Source organism: Nanorana parkeri, unplaced genomic scaffold (assembly GCF_000935625.1).
Source record: "Nanorana parkeri isolate BGI_ZX_2015 unplaced genomic scaffold, ASM93562v1 scaffold940, whole genome shotgun sequence".
Classification (NCBI taxonomy): domain Eukaryota; kingdom Metazoa; phylum Chordata; class Amphibia; order Anura; family Dicroglossidae; genus Nanorana; species Nanorana parkeri.
The window spans coordinates 1-7,674 of NW_017307208.1; positions in this window are offsets into that span (position 1 = coordinate 1).

Consider the following 7,674-nt stretch of genomic DNA (forward strand, 5'->3'; position numbering starts at 1 on the left):
ATCCTGCATGGTCAACGTTTAAAGGGATAAAACAATATTCAAAAAAGATTTGCATGTCCCATTAATAGTGAAGAAGACTACAGCACAGCAACCAGAATGGCAACGGTGGCAATTCTGCTGCGAACGTACGTAACATCGTCCGTTCGTGCGCACGTTCGAACAACATATTTCCGAATTCTATATCCGAAACCGAAATCCGAAATTCGTTTCTGAAATCCGAATCCGAACAAAATCCGAAACCGAATACGAACAAAATCCGAAACCGAATCCGAAATATGAAACAAAACAAACAGAGTACCCGAAATGAGAAAAACGAAACAAACGAAATCTGAAACGAAACGAAACGAATTTTTTCCGGCTGCACATGTCTAATTCTTTCTATCACTTTCTCCCTAATTGCTGCTAGAGATGTCATAATGATTTGAGTAACATGACTCATATCAGGTGGGGATGTCCCCTATTAAACATTTCAGGATTACTATCTTATCTATCTATGCTAGGGTGACAGTTACCACGGTACCCTATAACCCTTGGTTCACTCTACTCTCTGCTCTCACGAGACAATAATTCTGAGACATTGGTGCTCGCCGCAAATACCTGCTATAGCAGAATGGGTTGTGGAACCATGCCAGGTATTAGAAAGCAGTATAATTTAGGCTAATTTCTTATATCTCGTTTGGTTTATCAATGAGTAAGTAGTTGAATCTATGCGTATCATTTGATTGTGAATTGTAATCCATTCAACACAGAGATAAGATTTTACCATATTTCTACCATGTCTTTATTGTCCTGATTTCAAAGATAAAATCAACAAAACCCAAAAAAACTAAAACAATGTAAAATGAACAGCAAGAGTACAAAAAAAGATAGTTCAATGTATTGTAACAGCCTAAGGCTAAAAATTGTCTGTGCTTTCATATGTCTTGTAGATACTTCAATATGTAAGTGCACTTTTTCTGTAGTTTCCAGAGTATCCACTCCTACACAGCTTGTGTAGGAGTGTGGATGCTCTGGAAACTGCAGAAAAAGTGCACTGACATAGTAAAGTATCTACAATTTTATTTAAAAAAAAATGTTAAAACAAAAACTGCATTTAGAAAGATTTTAAGTCTGCCAGGCACATCAAAGCTCAAAAGAAGCCCTGCTTGTGGCCATCGGTGGCGTTGTGGTGTAGCGATTCTCTGAAGAGCAGACCTGTTGTTGTCACATACATTGTTCAAACTCCATTTTGCCCTTGCTAAGCTTTGCCCACTTCTTGTCTGTTGGCATATTTTGAATATTATTGACAGAATCCCTTTAATAAAAAAAATCTAAGAGCGAGGTATTTGTTTGACTTCACTTTCTTCTACTGGGCTGAAATCCATGGCAAATTTTTGAATGCATTCGGCCCAATTTCGATTAGATCAATCCTTTCATATGGTTACCTTTCACATGTGTAATCCTGTTTCAGGGGGTCATTTGAGATAATCCTCTCTTTGTAGTAATTGCATCCACCTACCAACACCAGGGTAACTACAGTAGGAGATCCTGAGCCTTTGCTAAGTTGGAGATGGTGTAACCAGCCTGAGTTCTTGATTCTCTAGTGTTTCCATGTAGAAGGGCCTTGACCTGGCAAGTGGGACTCCCTCCTTGCAATACCTTGTCCCTTGGTAACTTACCTAATTTTAGCATGCAATAAACGCAGGTCCAATGCTTGCATTTCATCTCTTTAATAGGAACTTTGTTAAAGAGGACAGGAGAATATTAATTTGCACAGAATGAATGTACATGCAGTTTTGCTGGAGGTATAGCTATGCATTTTGTTTAAAAGCAGATCCCCAACATAAAGCAAGGGTTTGGGAGCACATGCCTAAATAATGCAAAATATTAAATTTACTGGATAAAATGTTTTTTAAAGATGTTAGGTGTGTAAGCAGCTTGAATAAAAACTAAATAGTTATATAATATTGGTACAATACTTGCAACAATGTAGGAATGAGGAATGTGAATGATTTCAGTAACCAATATTTGCTTGACACTACAGACCTATATTTCTCTTTGACCTATTTTTTATTTTAGCCAGTTTAAGGATAAATCAGCTTGGGCTATGGTAGTGTACTGAGATGAGCAAAGCACAAGCAGTCTGCCTCCAGACAGGACTGTATTATCTTGTTATTAAGCAGAGCTCTGGATTAAATACCTAGAAACTCCGCCAAATATCACAGCAACAGCCTTTTTCAAATGACAGTTCCCCTTTGGACTTGGAGTACAGATTACAGGCATAATTAAAATCAGAATCCTTCTGTGCAGTGGGGCTAAGCAGCTAGAGGATAGTGACATTCTGCAGTATGCACTAGAACAAATATCACACTGAACCTAGATCACAAAACAGCCATATTCTTTGGAGAGAATATAAATGACCTTTCATGTGCATTATGCTCAAAGGACACAAAGTTAAGTCATACCTGTACATAGGAACCAAACAACATTGTGAAGGATTGGGTTGGTAAGCAAGACTCTGTACTTAGTTCTTCCAGTAATGGAGATTTTAGCATAATTGTTTAAGGCTTCCTTACCACATTGTACTAATTTTCTGTTGCTATGACAAAACTATGAGTTTGAAGTTGCTATACTGTATGTCTTAAACATCTCCCTGGACTTTGGGGCTCTGAGAAGCTTTAAAGGGTATGTACAAATTCTGGATTTGTAGACACCTTTACGGTGCCTACTACATACATGTACCTCCAGTCTACAGCGTTTATGTATTAAAATTGGCATGAAGAATGAAAGCAGCGACATTGAGATACCTCCACGAACTGCCACATGACAATCCAGGATCTGGCGCAATCTTTTATGGAACTCTCAAAATGTTCCTGTTGCCAAGAACATAGCCTGCCACAACACATACCACGTTATTGGTCCATAAAGTAATTGAATACTGTTATATGCCAATAGAAAGGTATAGGAAGGCATACATTCTCAACAGTAGGAATTTGTCTGATTGAGCTTTCCAAGTTTTGGGGCTTGTGGGGTGCTCTGTTAAGTATGTAAGGCCTTGTTCACACCAAGCGCGGAGCAGATCCGGACCAGAGCAGGTGCAGACCGGATCAAAACTGCGTCCAATGTATTCCTATGGTATTTTGACCTCCAGTTCACATCGCAGCCTGCGGATCCAGACCAGATCCAGACCGGATGAAAAAAATGCGGCAAGCCATATTTTACCTGCTCTGGATCTGGTCTGGAACGCATCAAAAACGCATCAAAAACGCATCAAAAACGCATGCAAGTGCCTGAAAGCCCATGTTAAACTTAAGAAAAAAAAAATTATAACCAAAACCGGCCCTAAACGCATCAAAAACGCATCAAAAACGCGTCTAAAATGCGTCTAAAATGCAGCACAACCCACTGCACTGCGTGTGCAGAAACCTGACCGGATCTGGTCTGCATTTGGTGTGAACAAGGCCTAAGGCTGCTTTCAATGCTCAGTATAGTTTAGTACTTTTACTGTGACCATAGAGTTACTTTAGTCTCTTATACAGAACAAATAAGTGTACACAGTTACTTTGAAATACATAAAAAAAAAATACATGGTCACTCCTTTAAATAGAACAGATGTAACTAGTAAAGTACAGGATTACAAATGTGTTCTTCCATCAGTTACTGTAGTTAATTACTATCCCCATCTCAGTATTATAAGACAAACCCTGTTTGTGCTGACCAGTGTTTTCTCAATTTTCTCAATTTGCAAATTAAATTGTTCGTTATGAAGTATATGGAAGACAACTGACTATTGCTCTGGAATATCATAACAATAAAAAATATGTAGCACCATATATGTACTTAGAATGTACTACCTGTGAAATTAAATCTAAATTCCATGGCAGATGGCATGGGTAAAAAGGGCAAGGACAAGCTGGGTGAGAAATCTACATTTGTACGCAAATAGCTTAAATACTACTACAAGATTAAAGCTACATGAAGCATTTAATATGAAATCTGCTGTACACCAAAAAAAGTAGTCTCTCAATATTCAAATTATTCAAATATAAACATCTCATTTGAAAAGATGTTAAAAGCAGCTATACATTGGTAAAATAATTTTTTTGTTTGTGTTTCATATCTCTTAGGGAGTCTTAAGTTTCTGGATCTGACCACCTACTGTGCTATTCAGACGTTGTTCCACACGAATTAAAGGGCCCAAATCATGCCAGAAAAACATGCCCCAAACCAATTAGGGGTTTAGCTTTCTCTGTTGGATTTTCAAATATAATTTTTATTTTATTAACGCTATAATATGGACATACACTCCAAATATATCTGTATGAGCTGAAATGCGCCTCTGCCCAGGGCTGACCAGTCAATAGTGTGTAATCAGTGGACGGGCATAGATCATTCTCCGCATGCACTGCTGGTGCTGAATGACTCATTCAGGGATATAAATATCATAGTGTGTAGTCAGCAGATGCCACTCGTTATGCCTTCAGTCACTCTGTGCATCTGTCATCGCATGATTGACTTATTCAAGGCGAGAACTAAAGACCAATAGTGTGTAATCTGGGGCTGCTGACTAAACATCGCACCCCAGAAGGGGGCATTTGTGGACACTTACACAGTGGTGTGGGAAGAGTGTTTTCGCAAACATTGTTTGGATTTTCTTCATCAATTCACTTTGGACTATATTCACTAATATTGCACTTGGATTTATGTCAGATGGATCACCATCTGGGACTGGTTTAAATTTGATTGTGTTATTATTATAGCTGGTAAGCAGCTACATAACGTTACCACATATAATTTATGCACCTTTGAAATTATTACTATTAAGGTTGATAAAGGAGTAATTCAAGTGGTGACATTGAGGTCACACAAAGCTTATTGCACATTGTTTTGTATACACAGTTTTCTGCTTCTTTTTATTATTTCACTTTAATACCTTTGAATTATCATTGAGATATCGATTACACTTGATTTTAAGTATAATTTTTTCACTTAAATCACCCTTAGCGCTGCACACTTAGTACTTTATTAGTTTGACCCTAGGGTCCACAGCGCAGCAGCTTCTAAACCGCATCAACCCACAAGCGCAGATGTGAACATTTTTTATATGACTAAACATCGTTGATATTTACACATCAGCCCTAAACAGCAGCAGCGACAGTCAATTGGGTCCATGCATGCTGGATACATGTAAACATTAGCACAAATATTTACATGCGTACATCTCACTTATAGTTAGGATTTAAATGAAGGTATACTTGTTAAAGAATCTGTAAATACTCACCTTTCCCATTGCCTGCACTGCCAATCTCTGCTCTGATGATCAGAAATCTGCTACTGAAGTCCACATCGAAACATTTTCTGGAGTGTTGATCCCCACGAGTCTCACTAATCCCTCCTGTTGATCTCCACATCGCTACTGTGTCCTGTAATAAGTGGAGGATCAGCGGGAGGAACCAGTGAAAGCAACCGGGGATTTACTAAAGGGGTAGAGAGTGTTCACTTTGCAAAGATGAGATTATTTAAGATGAAGCTGCGTTTACTTCAATCTACCAATCATGTGCTAGCAAAAGTAATTTTTTACATTTTATTTCCCTTGCATGATTTGATATTCAAAGTGAACAAGATCAATACTGTCAGCCATGTATTTCTGTCATAGCAAGATGCATTCAGTTGCTGTGAGGGTCACAGCAGAAGGCTTTATCAAACCAACTTTTCCTTCTTTAGAGCATATTGTAAGTACTGTACAGATATCCCTGATGTCAGCTACCGGCAAGGCAAACTGCTAAAACGGTTATGGCAACAGGCAACTATTGAAATGTTTAAATTAAATTAAAAAAACGATTTAAAAAGTTTACTTTTAAAATTGGGGAACATTCAAAAATGTATGTCACCTTTAAACAATTAGGGAGGCACAAGGAGAGGCTAAGTGGATGGATAAAGTATTAGGATCAGTGTAAGCTTGGTGGTCTGCCATACTGAGGAGGACCTTATGAGTTCGGATTCCTGGTCATGTGACCTAAACCTAGCATTAGATCATGTAGACCAGGGTAGACAAACTTCATCCCTCCAGCTGTGGTAATTCTACACATCCCTAATGGGAATTATTTTTTCACCACACCACGAGGGCTGAAGTTTGTCTACCCCTGAGCTCTGCATTGTTGGGTATGAATATGGCTTTAGATCATATTCAGAACTGAGCACTGAGCTATCTCTTTGTTATGAAAAGCAGTCAAATACCCCTACCTACCTACTCTAATGCTTCCCGAACTGCTTAAAGCAGTCCTAAATTTTAGGTTCAGGTCCACTTTAAATGTGTTGCATTTATATGGCATTGATATGATAATTAAAACACAAAGCATCATTTTGCGTCTTAATTAATTTTATTGTACAACACGTATCATGAATGAATTTAAATTGATTAATGTTAAAATAATTTTTTTTCATACATTTTGAACAAAATATACACAGCTACAAGATGGCAAACCATTTACACAAATAGAATTATATTGTAGCGACAAAAACTAAATTCACATTGACACTGGAAAAGAGCACTATCCTAAGCCAAAGCAAAATAATTACTTTATTATACAGTGAGCAACATGCAAAGATGTGGATACGAAGATGATAAATAATATTACCGCACAACTTTCTCAAAGATAGTTATGCAATATACAAATGTCTGACTTAAAGCATAATGTCAAGGGCAGTAGTGAAGACATGGCACTGTGATCAAGTCATATACATTGTTGGATTTTATCTTATGGAAATAATTGGTGCATAGACCTTCAATCTAAAAATAAAAAGGGAAAATACTCAATTTACCTTCCAAGGAATAATGTAAGTTCAGGTATTTAAGTTTCATTATAATATATTTTTCTCTCTCTCAAAAAAAAAAAAAGCAAATGTATATCTTGAGAATCATACGATAAACCAAACTGGACTCGTATATAAGAGGTCTTTAGAGTATGGATTAGAGGACAATTTAGTAGTTAAAATGAAACCCTACATAATTACACACAAGCAACCCCTCCCCTTCAAAATACAGTGATGGGAGCACTTGGAAGCTTGTGTAGTAAAAGATTCTAAACCATAAATCTGCAGACTTTATCTACAGAAGGAAAACAAACTATCACAAAGAAATGGACCAATCATACAGTTAGTCCAACCACTTGGTACATTCAAGTTTTGAGTAGATGCTGGCAACTTGTATTGGACAGGAATGCCCAAGATTGTGTATCTCTTAAGGCCACTTTTCCTGGTTTTATGTGAAACATCATCAGTTTTTCCCCATATTTATAAAGCTGTAATAAATAGGTTATTGAAGTTGAAAATGGTGATGTGGCCTTTGAAAGTAGTGATCTGAAATAATGTGAGTATTAAAAATCAGAGAGAAAAATTGTGAAGTAAAAACACAGAGACAAATAAGAGAAATTTGAGAAAGGCAAACAGGAAACATACTACTAAAGGAGAAGAAAATGATGATATGGTACAAAGGAAGAGACCTGTATTACAGAAATATACGCATACTACAGTGGCAGACTAAATGCCACACAATTCAGCCTTTTTGTATTTGGCAAAACCATAAGATTCATTAAAAAGGGGGAAAGTTAGGGCAATAAAATGGCAAATCAAACTGTTACATAACATGTAATATATATATATCTATATATCTATATATAGATATATATATATATC